Source organism: Narcine bancroftii, chromosome 2, assembly GCF_036971445.1.
Source record: "Narcine bancroftii isolate sNarBan1 chromosome 2, sNarBan1.hap1, whole genome shotgun sequence".
In the NCBI taxonomy this organism is placed as follows: Eukaryota; Metazoa; Chordata; class Chondrichthyes; order Torpediniformes; family Narcinidae; genus Narcine; species Narcine bancroftii.
Genome location: NC_091470.1, coordinates 351,943,656 through 351,965,350, shown reverse-complemented (window position 1 = coordinate 351,965,350; position 21,695 = coordinate 351,943,656). Strand labels below are relative to the sequence as shown.

General features: G+C 46.5%; 2 protein-coding genes across 21 annotated transcripts in view; one reads left to right on the top strand and one right to left on the bottom strand.

Annotated features, from left to right (window-relative positions):
* LOC138755755 (uncharacterized) overlaps positions 1-21,695 on the top strand; it is a 157,721-nt gene that overhangs the window by 28,656 nt on the left and 107,370 nt on the right. Inside the window, exon 3 of one of the 18 annotated variants that reach the window (XR_011352534.1) lies at positions 3,824-3,980. The exons of the other annotated variants lie outside the window; for them this stretch is intronic. The gene's annotated coding sequence lies outside the window, so the exon portion shown is untranslated. Of the gene's footprint in view, positions 1-3,823; positions 3,981-21,695 lie in introns of those variants that run through there. 18 annotated transcript variants of the gene reach the window in all.
* Positions 1-21,695, bottom strand: part of trpn1 (transient receptor potential cation channel, subfamily N, member 1) — a 269,947-nt gene that overhangs the window by 214,892 nt on the left and 33,360 nt on the right. The gene's annotated exons all lie outside the window — the stretch shown is intronic.

Below are 21,695 nucleotides of genomic sequence, written 5' to 3'. Positions count from 1 at the left end.
TCTTATTTTCTCAAGTTAGCACATAAAATCCCATGACATTCTTACAAAGATCAAAATCATAGATTCATAGAGAGGTACATACAGAAAAAGACCCTTTATCATCGAGTCCATAGTCCCTTTCATGCCAAGCTCTGCCTGGAGGCCAGCTACTCTTACGTCACATTCACGTTGAGCAGTGCCTCTGGAGCCGATGGAGACAGGGTGACTGGTGCCGTGGCGCTGTCTGTCATAAATACACGGCAGAGCAAAGCCTATCCATGCAGCTGGAACCACTCTGTGTTTCCAGAATTCTTCTCGCTACACTAGGAATTATAGGTATGAAAATGGCCATTGCTCTGCCACATTTTTGCTGATGAGTGGCTCCGAAGGCCAAAGCGGCCTGGTGATACACTGGAGCAACCAGCATGACTGGCACAGCCCAAACTGGCTGCCCCCTGAGGACTCCCACCTTGACGGCTCCTGCCATCATCCACTCCCCCCAACGTGATGGCCCCCAATGGTCACCCCCGCCCCGACGGCCCTCAATGGTCACCCCTGCCCTGATGGGTCCCACTGGCCCCCTGCCCTGAAGGCCCCTAATGTCCACTCCTGCCCTGATGGCCCCTGTCCTGATGGACCTCACCAACCACCCTGACCTGAGGGGTCATGAAGGGTCGCGGGCTGAGAGTATCATCGTGACATCATCAACCTGCCCTAGGCAGCAACTTACAGAGACATTACATTCATGTGAGGCAGTGAAGCGCAGGGCTCCACTGATAATCGTTCCCTGAGAGGGATGCAAGTTGGCACCTTGGCGCCGGCCACAGCACATTCATAGAGGTAAGACTCCTGACATAAGGGCGGAGAATCTCTACCTTTACAGTCAGGCATTTTCACGGCATGAAAGGGCCTCATGCTGACCATGAATCATCATATTGCACAGAAACACAAAATTTACACATGCTGGAATCCTGAGCAGACAAGAATTCCCTGAGGAACTCAGCAGGTGAGTTTAGCATCCATGGGTAGAAATGGTCAGTCAACGTTTTTGGACTGAGCCCTTTATCAGGGGCTAAGATAGAAGAGGTGAGATTACATATATAAAGGGAGAAAGAAGATTGGAGAGCCCATAGGTGATTGAGTATAGGGCAAAAGGTGCGAGAGGTGGAGAGAGAGGTAAAGGGAGAAACCATCGTGAAGTGGAGTGGGGAAAGGAAAGTTGGAGGGAGGGAGGGAGAAGAAGCGAGAGAATATCTTGTCAGGCCCTGGGAATTTATCCACTCTAACTTGCTTTAAGACAGTAAGCATCTCCTCCTCTTTAATCTTTATAGAAGTGGTTCTCAACCTTTTTCTTTCCACTCACATACCACTTTGTATTCCCTATGACATTGGTGCTCTGTGATTAGTAAGGGATTATAAGGTGGTGTGTGGGTGGAAAGAAAATGTTTGCAAACCACTCTGCCAATTTCTGAGTGAATATTGATGAAAAAAAGCTATTTAAAATCTCCTCCTCTCTTCTGGCTCCATACAAAGTCGAACACTCCGATCTTCAAGGGGAATAATTTTGTCCTTTCCTATCCTCTTGCTTTTAATCTATCTGTAGAAACCCTAAGTGTTTTTATTTCTCGTTGTCGGCCACGTCTTCTTTTAGGCTTCGTTCTTGAGGCTTTTCTTGCATTTTCGATGTTCCTCAAGTACCTCATTTGCTCCATGTTCCTTCTCCCTGCTGTCCAGTTCACTCTTCTTCCGCACCAGATGCCCAATATCTCTCAAAAACAATGGTTCCCTCTCCCTGCAGTCCAGCTAGCTTTTCTTCCAAACCAGATGCCCAATATCTCTTGAAAACGTATGTTCCCTCTCCCAGCTGTCCAGCTCGCTCTTTGTCCGAACCAGATGCCCAATATCTTTCAAAAACAAAGGTTCCCTCTCCGTGCTGTCCAGCTCACTCTTCGTTCGAACCAGATGCCCAATATCTCTTGAAAACATATGTTCCCTCTCCCAGCTGTCCAGCTCACTCTTCGTCCAAACCAGATGCCCAATATCTCTCAAAAACCAAGGTTCCCTCTCCCTGCTGTCCAGCTCGCTCTTCAATCGAACTAGATGCCCAATATGTTTCAAAAACCAACGTTCCCTCTCCGTGCTGTCCAGCTCGCTCTTCGTCCGAACCAGATGCCCAAAACTCTCAAAAACAAAGGTTCCCTATCCCTGCTAACCTTGCCCTTGATCCTAACAGAAACATACAAACTCTGTACTCTCAAAACTTCACCTTTGAAGGTCTTCCACTTTTCTCACACATCCTTACCAGAAAACAACTTTTCCAAATCTCATTTCCTCAGAATCTTAACCCAAGGCTCAGACCCATCCTTCCCTATAATTAACTTGAAACTAATGGCATTATGATCACTGGAAGTAAAATGTTCCCTCCCCTACACATAATTCTGTCACCTGTCCTGTCTCAATCCCTAATAGGAGATCCAGTCTTGCATTCTCTTCAGTTGGTACATCTATATATTGATTTAGAAAAATATGCTGAACACATTTGACCAACTCCAAGCCATCCTGCCCTTTTACTGTAAGGGAGTCCCAGTCAATATGTGGAAAGTTAAAATATCCTACTATCACAAACTTGTGTTTCCTGTCATCTGCTATCTCTCTACAGATTTGCCCCTCCAATTCCCATTCATTATTGGGCAATCTATAATACAACTCCATGGGTGTGGTCATACCTTTGATCACTCTTAATTCTGATAGCACAAGGGATATCAGGACTTTGATAAGTTTAATAGTCCAAACTCATTGCTCTTTGATATTATTAATAGCCCTCTGGTTTGTCCTGTCGAAGTATAGTTGTGATACTTCCCTGATGAACCATGCCACTCCTCCCCCTTTCATCTCTGCCATTCTATGCGGCAGGCTTTTGTGCTTTCCTGACAAGTGAAGAGATGTTGAGTGTCCCTGATAGGTCACTAGTTAATTGAACACCAAGGGAATTGGTGCTCTCCACACTCTATCACAGAGTTGTTGATGTGTAGTGGAGGGTGGTCATTCCTGCTCCTCCTGAAGTCCATGACCATCTCCTTTGTCTTGTCCATCTTGAGACTCAGGTTGTTACTCTTGTACTATTTCATATTTTCCACCTTTTCTCTGTAGATCAAAGTAGATTGCAAGCGAGACGAAATCCAAACATTGGAGAAGTGATTAAGTTGACTGCTGTTGATGAAGTCAAGCGATCATTTCCTCCTCCAAGACCTGTAATTGAATCTAATTTACCCAGATCCAACAATCCCTTCTCACTCTTCACGATGTTTGTCTGAAATGGATGTCAGCAAGAACTTTGCAATTGGTTTAGCTAGCACCAGTGTACATTTTACTGCACCACTAACATTGGTAGAAACTATTGAGGTGGTGATGGTTAATCTGTCAAGAATGTAGTAAGGTGCTTGATGACAATTTCATTGCTTTTGCAATTTTTCACACTTCAGAAAGTACCGGTACTTATTTTGTGTATAAAAAATTATATTTTCCATGCATTACATGAACTTCCTTTGGATTAGAGTTGTAAACAATGCCAACAACATTGAGAGAGAAGGCACTCATGTATTTGCGATAGATCTGAGAAAATTGTTTCATTTTCTAGTTTGACTGATCAGATTTTCCCTTCAAACTGTAGCTGTAACACTGCCATCAAGGCTCTTATACTGATAGCACAAGGGACATCAGGACTTTGATAAGTTTAATAGTCCAAACTCTTTGCTCTTTGTTAAGTTTCAAACAACTACTTTCTAGAACATATTGAGGCTTTCTCCTACACTATGTTTGTGTGATTGTGTCTCTATCTCCTCAGGGTTACCAAAATAAAAAAGTCTATTAAGCTTGACCATCAATTGCACTCCAACAGATCAAAGGGTAAATGAAATAGCAAATGGATATCAAGACACTTTTGTGGCAGGACTGGTGCTCCCTCTGCTGGTGGAAACAGAATAAACATTTATCCCTGTTAAGGCATGCTTGACGTGTTATCACTGAATGTGTAGATTTTGGTAGATGCAGAGTCACTTCTGGTAACACATCCATTAAACTTCATGACAGTAACATTTTCCAACAAGTCTTCCACTGATTGTGGAAGGGAGGTTTCGTTCTTCATACTGTCAGGTCATCCTTGCGCAAAGTCGTTTAGAATTGTAAAATGAGATGCTCGGGAACAGTGTGGTTTAACTAGAGAAGACATTGCCAATAAAGCAATCACTTGCATAGCACTGCAGGTTGAAAACACTTATGCATTATTTGTTTCCACATTTTATATCATACTCCTTGTTCCACCTAAATTACTTTGTAGACTGCTGAGCAGGAAATTGCTTTAACTCTGCATGAAACAGTTTGGTGACCATTTTTCATTGCACGGAACATACAGATCAAGTTAATGACCCAATTCTGGTTTTTATAGCAGAATCAAGCACAGCCACACAGACATTTCAAGTCAGGCCACCACTGTTGCATGACAAGTTTAAAAAAAAACAGGAGAGATTCACTACAAACCTCATAATATCATCACAATAAATATTTCAGTTTGTAGAGCACCTGTCTTTACACCATTGTTGTAACTTTAGAGCTGGAAAATGCTTTGTAGCTACTGTTGTCTTCTAATTGTACTGTTTGATAGACACTGAATTGAGAGGATTTGTTTAGTGTCAACTAGTTATTGGTACTCATGCCTCTGACTTAGAAAGTTTGAGAGTTAATTCCCTCTCAAATCTTTTGAGCGTTGAAATATGGGCACTAAGGATTGTTGCACCTTTTGAGAATTTTAAGGTCAGTGTAAATGACCTGTTTCCCAGAAGAAAAGGTGAATTGTCCTTGCTTGTCCACAAACAACATTTCTGAAGTAGTTATCCTATCACCAATGGGCAAACTGACCGTTGAGTTTCTGAAATTACAGCCAATATTACAAATTACAGCAATACCTTTGAAGCAGGGTGGGAATCCAAGGCTTTTCTCTTTCACATTTCTCCCAAAGAAGTGCCTAACAGAGAAGGAAATGTTGTCAAGATAGGCCCGAGGACAGGTCCACGTCCTCCCCCTCAAAAGATGCACACAAATTCAAGCGAGCATGTTGGAACATCAGAACCATGCTAGTCAAGGCACCGACCTGAATGTTGGTCTGCCCTCATCGCACATGAACTCCTCAGACTCGACATTGACATAGCCGCTCTCAGCTAAGTCCACCTCGCAGATGTAAGCAGCCTACACACTCTACTGGTCTGGCAAGCCTCAGGCTGAATGATGCCTATCTGGTGTTGGCTTCATGGACAAGAACTCCATTGCCTCCAAACTCGAAAACCTCCCAACAGGCCACTCTGACCGGATCATGTCCATGCGACTCCCCCTTCAAAACAAGCGACGCATCACTCTCATCAGTGTCTATGCTCTAACCCTTCAGGCGGAACCAGCAGAAAAGGACAATGATCTGTGCAACCTCATCCAACGCACCCCTACAGCCGACAAGGTTGTCATCCTTGGCGACTTCAACGCTCGCATTGGCAAAGACTCAGAAACCTGGCCAGGAATCCTTGGCAAGCATGGTGTCGGTAAGTGCAATGACAACGGGCGCCTCCTGTTGGAGCTCTGCGCAGAACAGCGGCTTGTCATTACAAACACCCTTTTTCAGCAGAGAGACAGCCTGAAGACTACCTGGATGCATCCCCGATCCAAACACTGGTACCTCCTGGACTACGTTCTAGTGCGAGGAAGAGACAAACGAGATGTGCTCCACACCAGGGTCATGCCCAGCGCGGAATGCCACACTGACCACCGGCTGGTTCGCTGCAAGCTCAACCTTCACTTCAAGCCTAAGTTCAAGAACAGTGGAGCCCCCAGAAAGAGGTTCAATGTTGGAAACTTGCAGTCAGACATAGTGAGAGGAAACTTCCAGGAAAACCTCCAAGCAAAGCTCAAGGATGCAAACTGCCTCACTGACATGTCTCCTGAAACCCTCTGGGATCAGCTGAAAACGGCCATACTGCAATCCACTGAAGAGGTACTGGGCTTCTCTTCCAGAAAAAACAAGGATTGGTTTGACGAAAACAACCAGGAAATCCAAGAGCTGCTGGCAAAGAAGCGATCTGCCCACCAGGCTCACCTTGCAAAGCCTTCCTGGCCAGAGAAAAAACGAGCCTTCCATCTCGCATGCAGCCACCTTCAGCGCAAACTCCGGGAGATCCAAAATGAGTGGTGGACTAGCCTCGCCAAACGAACCCAGCTTAGCGCCGACATTGGCGACTTCAGGGGTTTTTATGAGACACTAAAGGCTGTGTACGGCCCCTCACCCTGTCCAAAGCCCTCTGTGCAGCTCAGATGGCGAAGTCCTCCTCAGCAACAAGATCTCCATTCTCAATCGATGGTCAGAACACTTCCAATCCCTTTTCAGTGTCAACCACTCAGTCCAGGAATCCGCCCTGCTCCAGCTCCCTCAATAACCCTTGAGGCTAGAGCTGGATGAGGTCCTTACCCAGGAAGAGACATATAAGGCAATTGAACAACTGAAAAGTGGCAAAGCAGCAGGTATGGATGGAATCCCCCCAGAGGTCTGGAAGGCTGGCGGCAAAGCTCTGCATACCAAACTGCATGAGTTTTTCATGCTCTTTTGGGACCAAGGAAAGCTGCCTCAGGACCTTTGTGATGCCATCATCATCACCCTGTACAAAAACAAAGGCGATATTCCTGGTTTATCTCTCAATTGAGTGAAACTTGATAGGCTGCAGATGCTACGACTGTAGTAAGCACACCAAAATGCTGGAGGAACTCAGCTGGTCTTTTGAGCATCTCTATAAGAGACAAAGATATACTGTCGATGTTTCAGGCCTGAGCCCTTCTTCAAGGAAAAATCAGAAAAGGCAGGAGCAGAAAGACTCAGAATTCAAACAGTGGGGGAGTAATCCAGACCAACCATCTGTTAAGGGAAATACTTTCCAGTAATGTATGGAAATAGAGAAACCATGGGGAAAAGCCAAGCCTCACAGTACTGTACTGGATAACTAGAAAGCTGAAAAGCAGGGAAGATAAATCTTGAAGGAAGGATGCCAAAGTCAACTTTCTAAACCATAAGTTTTCAGAATGGGAAAGCTAAATTCCCTCATGAGGCATTATTAGATGCCGACTCCTTGCTTTGTTCAAAAGTTTAACCATTTACTAAACAGCATTAGTACCTTAAGGAAACAATTCCAGAAATAGAATGTTAGAATTACAGAATTCAAATAGTCACTCAACATAACTTGGTAGCCTCTTGGATAATTTATGAATATGAATTTTTATAATCCACTATTAGCATTCCAACAAAGGTTATTGAGAAAATATTTAAATTAAAGATCACAAATATGAATCAGTTCTAATGGGTCACTGTGGAAACCATGTTCAATGGGAGACAAAACACTAACTTTTATTGTTGCAAATGACTACCTGTGACAGAACTACAAATGTCAATAATTAGCAATACCTGCGACCAACACTTTGCAAAAATGTTTAAAACATTTTTTGATCCATTTTTATATACTTTATATTCTTCTGGTTTACTTCTCTAATTTCTGCTCTCCAACTGGTGTCCTTTGTCAGTGACGTGAAAGATATATGGCCACAAATAGGTACTCAACAGGCAATGACTCCATCCGTCACCATTCTCTCTCTTGTCACATGTATGAGGCTTTGTTAAAAATGAGGCACAACTCAATTTCAAAATGTAAGATTGTCAAAACATCTGTGTTTTCCTGAAAATATGAAGCACAAACAGAAAAAGCTAAATTTTTGGACCTGATGAATGATCATCAACCTGAGATGTGAAGCTTTTTCCTCTCTTTCAAATCAACGTGAATTGATTAGTCAAAAGTATTGGGTTCAACCAACCTGAGAGTAGTTTGATGAAGGAGCCAATGGGGGAAACATGTGACTTATTTCACTGTGAAATTATTTCACTGTGGGTCGAAAAGCCTGTACTGTGCTGTACATTTCTGCTCGTTGATGCTGGAATGAAACCAATTCATTAGCCTTTCAAAATGCTAATAAACTTACATTTCCCAACAAATTGTCTTTGTGTGATAATAGTCAGAACATCCCTTTGAGATGACAATTTCCTTGAGATGGCAATTGACTATTTTACTGATACAGGAATAAGAAGAAGCTATTTCACAAAATTCACAGCGAACAGATAAGATTAAGGACAGTACATTCAAAGTTGGGTTCGAGCACTAGACCAACCAATTCATTATGGGCAAACTTTGGCAGCTTGCAAGACAATGGATTGCTTCAAGTGATAACTGTGTTGAACTGTATTCAAAGTCATCTAAAGTTTAAAGGAACTGTACACATGAGTAATATTTTATGTTAAAAGAGATCGGGGAAAAGCAGATTCATGTTATATTTAAGTAAAATAATGCCGGACAGTTGTTCAATTGCCTTATATGTCTCATCCCGGGTGAGGACCTCATCCAGCTCTAGCCTTAGGGGCTGTTGAGGGAGCTGGAGCAGGGCTTATGAGGTCCTCACCTGGGATGAGACATATAAGGCAATTGAACAACTGAAAAGTGGCAAAGCAGTAGGTATGGATGGAATCCCCCCAGAGGTCTGGAAGGCTGGCGGCAAAACTCTGCATGTCAAACTGCATGAGTTTTTCAAGCTTTGTTGGGACCAAGGAAAACTGCCTCAGGACCTTCATGATGCCATCATCATCACCCTGTACAAAAACAAAGGCGAGAAATCAGACTGCTCAAACTACAGGGGAATCACGCTGCTCTCCATTGCAGGCAAAATCTTCGCTAGGATTCTCCTAAATAGAATAATACCTAGTGTCGCCGAGAATATTCTCCCAGAATCACAGTGCGGCTTTCGCGCAAACAGAGGAACTACTGACATGGTCTTTGCCCTCAGACAGCTCCAAGAAATGTGCAGAGAACAAAACAAAGGACTCTACATCACCTTTGTTGACCTCACCAAAGCCTTCGACACCGTGAGCAGGAAAGGGCTTTGGCAAATACTAGAGCGCCTCGGATGTCCCCCAAAGTTCCTCAACATGGTTATCCAACTGCACGAAAACCAACAAGGTCGGGTCAGATACAGCAATGAGCTCTCTGAACCCTTCTCCATTAACAATGGTGAAGCAAGGCTGTGTTCTTGCACCAACCCTCTTTTCAATCTTCTTCAGCATGATGCTGAACCAAGCCATGAAAGACCTCAACAATGAAGACGCTGTTTACATCCGGTACCGCACGGATGGCAGTCTCTTCAATCTGAGGCGCCTGCAAGCTCACACCAAGACACAAGAGAAACTTGTCCGTGAACTACTCTTTGCAGACGATGCCGCTTTAGTTGCCCATTCAGAGCCAGGTCTTCAGCGCTTGACGTCCTGCTTTGCGGAAACTGCCAAAATGTTTGGCCTGGAAGTCAGCCTGAAGAAAACGGAGGTCCTCCATCAACCAGCTCCCCACCATGACTACCAGCCCCCCCACATCTCCATCGGGCACACAAAACTCAAAATGGTCAACCAGTTTACCTATCTCGGCTGCAAGGATCGACAACGAGATAGACAACAGACTCGCCAAGGCAAATAGCGCCTTTGGAAGACTACACAAAAGAGTCTGGAAAAACAACCAACTGAAAAAACTCACAAAGATAAGCGTATACAGAGCCGTTGTCATACCCACACTACTGTTCGGCTCCGAATCATGGGTTCTCTACCGGCATCACCTACGGCTCCTAGAACGCTTCCACCAGCATTGTCTCCGCTCCATCCTCAACATTCATTGGAGCGCCTTCATCCCTAACATCGAAGTACTCGAGATGGCAGAGGCCGACAGCATCGAGTCCACGCTGCTGAAGATCCAGCTGCGCTGGGTGGGTCACGTTTCCAGAATGGAGGACCATCGCCTTCCCAAGATCGTGTTATATGGCGAGCTCTTCACTGGCCACCGTGACAGAGGTGCACCAAAGAAGAGGTACAAGGGCTGCCTAAAGAAATCTCTTGGTGCCTGCCACATTGACCACCGCCAGTGGGCTGATATCGCCTCAAACCGTGCATCTTGGCGCCTCACAGTTTGGCGGGCAGCAACCTCCTTTGAAGAAGACCGCAGGGCCCACCTCACTGACAAAAGTCAAAGGAGGAAAAACCCAACACCCAACCCCAACCCACCAATTTTCCCCTGCAACCGCTGCAACCGTGTCTGCCTGTCCCGCATCGGACTTGTTAGCCACAATCGAGCCTGCAGCTGACGTGGACTTTTACCCCCTCCATAAATCTTCGTCCACGAAGCCAAGCCAAAGAATGCCGGACAACAAAGATTTTGCTTCCCAAACACTTTTGGGTGTATTTTTTAAATTTTGGGCAGTTGATTATGAAAATTACCTTAAAATGTTCCTATCTTATGCTGTTTTTTAGATAAAACCTATTTTTGTGATTTCGTATCATATTTTAAGTCTACTTCAAGCATATCAAAACTATTGAAAATTCATTTTCTCCATTCGTACTTGAACTTCTTCCCTGCTGATCTTAGTGCAGTCAGTGACGAACTGCAGTGAACTGGGATTCACTGGTAGTGTGTTGTGCCGATGACTGGCTCTGCACCAATCTGCTCACATATAATCCTGGTTTCTTGCCTAAATCCAGAACCTTTCCAAAGACGATTTTGAAACTCTACCCATCGATATAAGCTAATAAAAACACTTGTTCTCCCTCCAGCAGTGAGAGCTTTTTTTCATGCTACAATTTTATTAGCTTATTCGCTAAATAATGGAAGCGCTACAAACACTGATTTGCTGCTAATAGACCCTAGACCCTCTGTCCCCCAACGTGGCTGAGGAGTCAACATACTGGCTAGACTGTTTCCACGCCTACCTGAACGCGACCAGATACGTCTTTCACACCGATGAACTCAGGAAGTCCGCACTCATTTCAAGGGTAGAAACGAAAGGGTATGTAGTCATCAGGCTCTACACTACATATGATGCTGCCATCGAGACACTGAAGGCTAGGTACACAGCCACTGGAAATTCTCCGTCTCCACTGCCACCGAAAACCCTATGTCCCTGCTGTCGCCGGCATCCCAACGACCCTGGTCAGTTCGTATCCAAAAAAAGTTCAGATAAATGAGGATTTCTGATCTGCTTCAGATATCATCAATTATCTGAAATTTTTTAACATTTTTCAGATAAATGAGGATTTTGGAGAATCCGATTTCAGATAATTGGAGTTGTACTGCATATCAAAATCTGCCTTTGACTCATCAGTGACTAGTTTAGTTGTCAACTGCATCGCTGAGACAACTTTACCCTCTGCAAGATAATTTCTTAATAACAACAAGGACCCCCCCCACCCCCCCGGTAAATTTGATCAGATCCCTCTCGTAGCAGGTCCATCAACTCATTCTGATTTCAACATTATCTTGTGCAAAGGTACTGACTCCAAATCACCCCCCACACCTCTAATCAAATTTATTTCACCCACAGCAGTCTCATTGCCAAACTTCAACACACCGTCCAACATGAGTGACTGCGTAACCCTCGAAGGATTTAACCGTCACCAAAATCTCTGGCACAAAATATTTGAATTCATCCCTAATGGTCTGGACCCTTCTGACTTCTAGGTTTTCCATCTCTTTGAATATAGGCGTCTGGCGCTGCCTCCTTTTCTCTCAATTTTTTCTCATTACGGAACAATTTGCTATCACATGTCCAGGTTTCTTACAGTAGTGGAAAAGGGGAGCTGAAGGTTTTTACTTTTCTTGCTTGGTACAAATGTAACCATGTGGGTTAAAGCATCCTCATCCTCTAGCAGATTCCTGCCAAGTTCCCATTCCCTTTTCATCTAAATATGCTTTTATGTCATTTGGAACACACACTTTAATTTCCTCAACTAACACCAGCTTTCTCAGTTTGTTATAATCAATCATTTATATATATTTTTTGATGAGCACCCATTAATCTATACAAGATTGGTTCACCAATTTTCTCAAATTACTGAATTTTTGCTATAAGCTTCCGGAACCAATTAATAAGCTTTAATCACAGCTTGCTTTACATGACCAGGTTTCTTATTACATTGTCATAATCATCAACTTTTCCGATTGCAAGGGCAGAGTATCCCTGTTGGGCTTTTCCTTTAATCACGCTTTGTAACATGAGGGACCAATGGTCTTGTGGCCACTTTAAACTCTCAATGGTGGAAGTATTTATCAATCTTGGCCTTATCAAATGGAGGAACTAATTTAACCTCCCTACTGGTTATAAACCTCACTAGGACCAGAAGGTAGAACTCCAGTTCTCGTCTACTCTCTCTCTCAAACTGCCTTTGATTCTCTGCTTCCTCAAATCTTAAGTTTTTCTAACTCAATATCCATTGCTGGTGTTTTTCCACACACACACACACAAGCCTTTTAAATGGCTTTCAAAAAGAAAGTGAAATTGATTAAATTCCTTTTTTTTTAAATTTAATCAATCAAATCAAAAATTAATCGATTAGCTCCAATTTTTGGCGCTATCCCAGACGAGGCCCCAATTTCTTTACTCATGGGACCGACATTCAGGGTGAAAGTTCCTCGTAGACACAAGGGCAGATGTTAGTGTCTTGTTCCCAACCCCCCCCCTTAGCCACCCATGCCAGGAAGTCAGAACCGGTGCTCATCACTGCCAACAACAGCAGTATTCACACATACAGCAAGCGAACCTTTCCACTAGTTTGGTTCTAGTTGTTTCACCTGGTCGTTTACGCTGGCAGCAGTGTCACTGCCTTTACTAGGTGCATGTTTCCTCCAGGCACGCTGCCTCCTAGTGGACCTCAAGGGACAGCACCTCATAAATGCCAAGACCTTCCAGACCTTCTCGCTCGACGAAGCCAAGTTATCAGCCCCACACCTGGACTCTGTGACTTTGGCAGGCAACAAATTTGCCAGAGTACTAGTGGAGTTCCCGATCATTATTACGCCACAGTTCTTCACAGACACCCCTAAGCATGGTGTACAGCACTACATTCCCATTCAAGGACCATCACTACATGCCCGGGCACGCAGGCTCCTGCTCGACAATCTCCACCTCACCAAAAAGGAGTTTGGGAAAATGGAGATGGGGATTGTCTGGTGCTCAGACAAGCTGTGGGCCTCTCTGCTGCACATGGTGCCCAAATTGGCTGGAGGCCATGCGGCGACTACAGAAGGCTCATCGATGCCACCACGGCTGACCACTACCCAGTACCGCATATTCAGGACTTTATAGACAATTTGCATGGGACACACATTTTCTCCAAAGTCAACCTGGTCCATGATTTCCATCCACTCCAGCGATGTCCCCAAGACAGCCTTCAACACCCCGTTCGGCCTATTTTTGTACCTATGGATGCCTTTCAGTCTCAAGAATGCGGCATCGACATTCCAGCGGCTCATGGACTCGGTGGGGTGCAGCTTGGATTTTGTTTTCATCTATTTAGATGATATCCTGATTGCCAACCGCTCACACCAAGAGTATGTGACACACCAGCGCCAAATCTGCCGACGCCGAAGTGAATATGGCCTGGCCATCAACCCCGTGAAGTGCCAGTGTGGGCTGTCAGCCTTTGATTTCCTTAGGCACTGCATCTACCAGCATGGAATGGTTCCCTTGCTGGTGAAAGATGAGACCATATGCCAATTTAGCAGGCCCAGTATGATCAAGGGCCTACAGGAGTTCATGGGCATGATCAACTTTTACCACTGATTTCTACCGTCAACGGCCAGAATCATGAGACCTCTGTTCGGCCTGATATCTGGGACATGGAGACGGCAGTGTTATTCAAGCAGGTCAAGGACAACCTTGCAAATCCCACCCTCCTGGTACACCCACAGGTGGATGCGCCCACAGTTCTCACTTGACGTTTCCAACTCAGCAGTTGGCGGTGAGTTGGAGCAACTAATTGAAGGTCAGTGGAAACCACTCGTGTTCTTCAGCCGGAACCTGCGATCCCTGGAGCTGAAATACAGAGCCTTTACAGGGAGCCACTAGACTGCTACTTCGCCATCCAGCACTTTGGGTATTTCTTGGAGGGGCTGGAGTTCATGGTCTTCACTAACCACAAACCTCTCACCTTCATATGGCATGGCAGCAACGCCATCTATCATACATATTGGAGAATACCACCATCGTCAAACACATCTCTGGGAAAAAACAACATCATGGCCGATGCACTGACACACACCTCCATCCACTTGGTGCATTCCCTGCCCCAGGGTTGAACTAAGAGATGCTCACTGAGGCACAGCAATTGTGGTCAGTCAACCACAACGCAGTTTCGGACCTGAAATTTGAGAACATCCCCATCGGCTCAACGGGGTGGCAGGGTGGGGGGGGGGGGGGGGGGAGCCGCAGTTCATGTCCAGCCTATTGTTGATGCTGGCACAGCTACTTGGGACCCAGCTGCACCACACCAAGGCCTATAATCCACAATGGCCTGGTAAAGCATTTCCAGCGGCACCTGAAGTCAGCCCTGATGGCACGCCTCCAAGGCCCAGATTGGGTGGACAAGCTCTTATGGGTGCTTCTTGAACTCCAAAGCAGACTTAGTCAAGTCTTCAGCAGAGTTGGTAAACTGCGTTCCAGGTGAGTTTGTGCCAGCAGTCCAGGGCACAGAGGAGACACCCACAGAAGTGCTCACAAGACTCCGAAAGGAGATAGGAAGACTAGCTCCTGTCCCAACCTTGAGTGAGAGATGGTGTTGAGAGTGCGTGCGTGTTGAGAGTGCGTGCGTGGAGAGTGCGTGCGTGGAGAGTGCGTGCGTGTGGAGAGTGCGTGCGTGTGGAGAGTGCGTGCGTGTGGAGAGTGCGTGCGTGTGGAGAGTGCGTGCGTGTGGAGAGTGCGTGCGTGTGGAGAGTGCGTGCGTGTGGAGAGTGCGTGCGTGTGGAGAGTGCGTGCGTGTGGAGAGTGCGTGCGTGTGGAGAGTGCGTGCGTGTGGAGAGTGCGTGCGTGTGGAGAGTGCGTGCGTGTGGAGAGTGCGTGCGTGTGGAGAGTGCGTGCGTGTGGAGAGTGCGTGCGTGTGGAGAGTGCGTGCGTGTGGAGAGTGCGTGCGTGTGGAGAGTGCGTGCGTGTGGAGAGTGCGTGCGTGTGGAGAGTGCGTGCGTGTGGAGAGTGCGTGCGTGTGGAGAGTGCGTGCGTGTGGAGAGTGCGTGCGTGTGGAGAGTGCGTGCGTGTGGAGAGTGCGTGCGTGTGGAGAGTGCGTGCGTGTGGAGAGTGCGTGCGTGTGGAGAGTGCGTGCGTGTGGAGAGTGCGTGCGTGTGGAGAGTGCGTGCGTGTGGAGAGTGCGTGCGTGTGGAGAGTGCGTGCGTGTGGAGAGTGCGTGCGTGTGGAGAGTGCGTGCGTGTGGAGAGTGCGTGCGTGTGGAGAGTGCGTGCGTGTGGAGAGTGCGTGCGTGTGGAGAGTGCGTGCGTGTGGAGAGTGCGTGCGTGTGGAGAGTGCGTGCGTGTGGAGAGTGCGTGCGTGTGGAGAGTGCGTGCGTGTGGAGAGTGCGTGCGTGTGGAGAGTGCGTGCGTGTGGAGAGTGCGTGCGTGTGGAGAGTGCGTGCGTGTGGAGAGTGCGTGCGTGTGGAGAGTGCGTGCGTGTGGAGAGTGCGTGCGTGTGGAGAGTGCGTGCGTGTGGAGAGTGCGTGCGTGTGGAGAGTGCGTGCGTGTGGAGAGTGCGTGCGTGTGGAGAGTGCGTGCGTGTGGAGAGTGCGTGCGTGTGGAGAGTGCGTGCGTGTGGAGAGTGCGTGCGTGTGGAGAGTGCGTGCGTGTGGAGAGTGCGTGCGTGTGGAGAGTGCGTGCGTGTGGAGAGTGCGTGCGTGTGGAGAGTGCGTGCGTGTGGAGAGTGCGTGCGTGTGGAGAGTGCGTGCGTGTGGAGAGTGCGTGCGTGTGGAGAGTGCGTGCGTGTGGAGAGTGCGTGCGTGTGGAGAGTGCGTGCGTGTGGAGAGTGCGTGCGTGTTGAGAGTGCGTGCGTGTTGAGAGTGCGTGCGTGTTGAGAGTGCGTGTGTGTTGAGAGTGCGTGTGTGTTGAGAGTGCGTGTGTGTTGAGAGTGCGTGTGTGTTGAGAGTGCGTGTGTGTTGAGAGTGCGTGTGTGTTGAGAGTGCGTGTGTGTTGAGAGTGCGTGTGTGTTGAGAGTGCGGGTGTTGAGAGTGCGGGTGTTGAGAGTGCGGGTGTTGAGAGTGCGGGTGTTGAGAGTGCGGGTGTTGAGAGTGCGGGTGTTGAGAGTGCGGGTGTTGAGAGTGCGGGTGTTGAGAGTGGGTGTTGAGAGTGCGTGTGTTGAGAGTGCGTGTGTTGAGAGTGCGTGTGTTGAGAGTGCTTGTGTTGAGAGTGCGTGTGTTGAGAGTGCGTGTGTTGAGAGTGCGTGTTGAGAGTGCGTGTGTTGAGAGTGCGTGTGTTGAGAGTGCGTGTGTTGAGAGTGCGTGTGTTGAGAGTGCGTGTGTTGAGAGTGCGTGTGTTGAGAGTGCGTGTGTTGAGAGTGCGTGTGTTGAGAGTGCGTGTGTTGAGAGTGCGTGTGTTGAGAGTGCGTGTGTTGAGAGTGCGTGTGTTGAGAGTGCGTGTGTTGAGAGTGCGTGTGTTGAGAGTGCGTGTGTTGAGAGTGCGTGTGTTGAGAGTGCGTGTGTTGAGAGTGCGTGTGTTGAGAGTGCGTGTGTTGAGAGTGCGTGTGTTGAGAGTGTGTGTGTGTGTGTTGAGTGTGAGTGAGTGTGAGTGTGAATGCATTAAACCATAACCATTACAGCTCAGCTGGAAAGTCAGTTCACAGTTCAGTGTTGAAACTCAGGCTTTTAAACTAATGCACAAAAGTGGTGAGAAACTGAGTGCGGGTCTGCTGAAAACTTATGAATCCTTGTCGCGTTGCTTGCTGAGAAATACCCTCTTGGACAAACAGTTTCACAACTCCCCTTTTCCCTGGTGAGGGGAAACAAAACCTACGATTTCCACTAAACTTCCAAAAACCCCGATACAGGACAGTTGAAATGATGTGGTTTAATAAGTCCTCTTTAAGATGATCTTTCCTTTGGTCACTGTGAGGTTCAATAATTGCCCTGACAGGGAGAATCAGCCAAATTGTCCATTTCACACAGAGTCCCTCAGCACGATGTGTGTGATGACCACCAAGTGTGTTGTTGCTTTAAATCAGTGATTGCCACACTTTTTTGGGCTACTACCCCTTGGCCTCCAGGACACATCCTGAGTGTTTCCTCCCTCCCCCATATACAATAACACTGGAAGGGGGGGTAGTAGTAGCGGTGAGCATGGGGTTAGTGGTGGTGCTGAGGGAGTAGTGGTGGCGCTGAGAAAGGGGGTAGTGGCAATCCTGAGGGGGATTCGTGGCAGCACTGAGAGGGGCTAGTGGTGGTGCTGAGCAGGGGTGGGGGGGAGGGGGTGGGTATTGGCAATGCCAAGTGGGGAGTAGAGGCGGCGCTGAGAGGGGTGGTGGCGGCGATGCTGAACAGCGGGTTAATGATGTCAGTACAACATTGCAGCTACCAAGACCAGCTCTCGCAAGAATGCCTTATTGCTGTTTATTTTGCTCACTACTGCCACCCCAAGCCTAGCAGAAAATTATTGCACTGACTTCTTCATTAAATTTTGCAGCAGACTGAATAATAAGATTGAAGGATCGGAACAGCCCCTTTTCCCTCACCGCCTACTCGTTGGGAGGTGGGGGTGGGGAGGCGGTAGCGCCCATTTTGGGGATCACTACTTTAAATATTTCTCTCACGTGTTTCTCCACCTGTCCCTGGATAAAGCAACAAAGTGTTCTCTCTTTCTTCCTCCAGAGGATAACTTTGGGCACAGTTTGTGCCTGATCGTTGCCACTCCACCGTTGTGAATAATCACACACTGTACTAAACCTTAAAGTGACAGTCCCTAAATGAAACAAGAACTCAAAATAAAAGAAACTGCTTTCATTGATTGGTTGAAGTTAATAGAATGAAATTAAGTGGTAGCAGGACTGAAACAGACACACGATGAGTAGTTTGAGTAAAGTTGTGGAGGCAGATTGAATCGTAGCATTTAATTGGAACCTGGGCAAATTCAGCAAGGAAAGATTTGCAGGTATATGGGGACAGGACAGGGATGGGAAAAGCTGGATTGTTCATGCAGTGAGCTGGTATGAACTCAATAGGCTGAATGGTCTTCCATGCTGTAAGCATTCAGCTATTCCTAGCGAAGCAATTAAAAAAAAATTTTTAGAGCTACAGCGAGGGAACAAGCCCTTCCTACACACGATCCCATGCTACCGAATTGTACCCACGTGATCAATCAAACTACAAACCCCGTATGTCTTTGGAATTGGGGGGGAACCAGAGCACCTAGACAAAACCCACACGGACACAGGGAGAGCATACAAACTCCTTACAGACAGTGCTGGATTCAAATCTGGAACACTGGCATTGTAAAAAGCCTGTGCTAACCACGCCACCATTTTCCATCTTTATAGACAGTGAATTAAACTGAACTCCCATTACCTTTACATTGTTATTGCCTGGTTATCCTGCTACAACCTAGAATATTTGCAAAAAAAAATACAGATCAATTTAGATCAACAAAAGTGTGCCTGGTGACTTCCTTATAGGTATTAATTAAATTTTAATTGTAAATCTAATAGTGTTATCCAATGTTGAATTAGAACCCAATTTGGAAACACTCCAACATCAAGTCTACACACAAAGCATATACCGAGCACTGGCTGACTAAATGAAAAGCATATCAACACAATGAAACCTTGGGTAGCAACCATAACTTAAATGGCTTATTTTTTTACATCTTGCAATGCAATTGAGAAAATATTAACTGACCAACCTTCCCCGGGGTAACTTGTGGCCACCATGTAGCACCTCCCTCAAACTGAGGTATTCTTCCTGGGAGGTGAAACAAAGCCAGATTCCACAAACCCTATCAGAACTGAATTATGTCCACTCATGATTTAAAGAGACCGAATGCTTATGAAATGTAACCATTTATCACTGAAAAATAACTCATCCAAAGAACCAAGTAAAAGCAAATCCTTCTGTAACTGAACCAAATGATTAAATAGTAAATGGAATACTGCCATGGCTTAGCAATACACAACGCCTACTACCTAAATCCAATTAACCATTTAATCCTCCTTGTCTCCACCCTATCACAGACCCTCACAGCGGTTCTATTCCAGGTATAGGCTCTGCATTTCACCCTCAGGTCTTATTGGAAAATCAATGACTTGAATTGAGCTAATAGACAACACCCTAACAAAGGTGGGGGGGTGGGGGGGGGGGGAAGGAGGGGCAAAGAACACTAGCAAAAATGTCAGTGATAGGGCAAAGATTAGAAGTTATTGAACAATTGATGACTTCAAGCTGCTTTGAATCCACCCAAATAAGCTTTCACTCTTTCGAGAAAATGGGCTATTTGGCTTAGGCGGGAGAGTGAGGCAACCAACCCTTTTTCAGACAGTGAGCTTGTGAGCAGTATGAAGACTTCAGTCGTCAGTCATGATTGCTGAGAATGGTGGCAAAGTGGGCAAATTGCATAGATACCCTGCTTGCCAATCAAATCCTATTGGACACATATGGAACAAAAGATGGAGAAGCACTCAATAGTATATTAAGGAGGGGGTGGGGGGGGGGGGTAATGCTGAGTGGGGAGGGTGCGAGAGGTGGCCCTATGTAGAGCCATGATGGTACTGGAGCCTCAATACAACCACAAACTCTTCTATCATTCAGTTATTACAGGGGTGCTTTCAAATTGTAGCAGATATGTAACACGCAAACATTATCATTGCATTCAATAATTTTTTGAAAAACAAAAAAATTGCAATTCATGAAAACAGCTACAAAATACATTTAATTCCAGCAAAGCACGATTTATTGCCAGGAGGCCAAAGCACCCTCAGTGCTTCATATTGCACAGGTTGTTTTGGTTTCGTCTGGAACATATAAGTAGGATGAAGGGACGGGAGAGTTTGGAGTCGGGTCTCTGGCACCGGGAGCTCCGATGACCGAAGCTCCTGGTGCCAAATCTGAACCCTCCCATCAGCCTACTTGAAGTGTATGGCACAATTTGCAAATCAATTTAGTTTTTAAATAAAACAAACATTTTATTTACAGATCTCGCCTCTCGAGCTCTCCCTCCCTCTCCGATTTACTGTGCGAACATCGAATTCTTTTCGCGCCTTGTGTTCACGCGATTCACGCATGTGGGGCATGCAATCCATGCCAGCAGGGAGCACAGATAAGGAGACAGCTGGGCAGATCAGTTGCGCCTGTTTCTCAACTGCGAGATCACGGCAGATGCCATGGTCTCAGTTCAAAAATATGCGGTGCAGGAGAGGGCCGCGAGGTCAGGGGTGCTGCCGGGCTGAAAAGGTGAGGGGAACAGTTCCCCCACCCCCCCCCCCTCCGGCTCTCTTCTAGTACCGGTCCTGCCTGGCCAGCGCCGGCTGAACGCAATGTGGGTGCAGGGAAAAAGGGATCTGGCTGGGACCAGGTCTGGGCCCGAGCACAGCCATATCTTGTGAATTTTGCATGGCTTCGCCCAGGAGTCATGGACAAAGGTTTCATGAGTCTACCATTAAGTACCTTGTCAAATGCCTCACTAAAATCTATATACATAATATCTACTACCTTTTCCTTCATCAATTTCTTTTGTTACCTCCTCAAAAATCTCAAAAGCTTGCAAGGCATGACCTACCCCTCACAAGGCCATATTGGCTATCCCTGAGAATACCATACTTCTCTATTTGTTCATAAGAATCCTCTCCAATAGTTTGCCAACCACTGGCGTAAGCCTCATTGGTCTATGTTTCCAAGGATTCTCCCTTTTACCCTTTTTTAAAAAAAGGGGACCACATTTGCCATTCTCCAGCATCTCCCCTATGGTGAGGGATGACACAAAGATCATTGCCAATGCTCCAGCAACCTCTGCCCTCACTTCCTGTAGTAACCTAAGGTTTATCACTTCTGGTCCCAGGGTCTTATTAATCCTAATATTTAAGAAGTTCCAGAACTTCCCCTTTCTAAACCTTAATATGCTCCAGCACATGCTTGTTCTACACCACCCGTGCCACACAATTAGCCTACACTCCCAGTGTGTACTCTTACATCTAATGGATGCATCCTTCTTCCTCTTAACTAGCTGTCTCACTTCTTTTGTCAATCACGGTTCCCTTATCCTACTATCTTTACCCTGTCTCAGTGGGACAAAGCAATTCAGGATTCCCCACAAGCATCCTCCACATTCCTCAAGAACATCTGTTCTCAATTTACTCTCTAAAGTTCCTGTCATAATGAGGCCTTCCTCAATTACACACATTACCATCCTTGTCCATGGCTATGCTAAAGGTCAGAGAGTTGTGATCACTTTCACCTAAATGCTCCCCCACCGAGAGGTCTGCCACCTGACCAGGTTCATTACCCAGAATTAGATCCAGCATGGCCTCTCTAGTTGGTCGGTCCACATACTGTGTTAATAATTGGGAAATTCAAGAATCACATAACAACATTGCTGCTATTTCTGAACCATTTCAAAATCTGTCTACTTATCTGTTCCTCAGTGTCATGAAGGCTATTTGGGGACCTGTAGGCTTCTTCTTCTTTAGCTTGGCGGACGAAGATTTATGGAGGGGTATGTCCACGTCTGCTGCAGGCTCGTTGGTGACTGACAAGTCCGATGCGGGACAGGCAGGCGCGGTTGCAAGGGAAAATTGGTTGGTTGGGGTTGGGTGTTGAGTTTTTC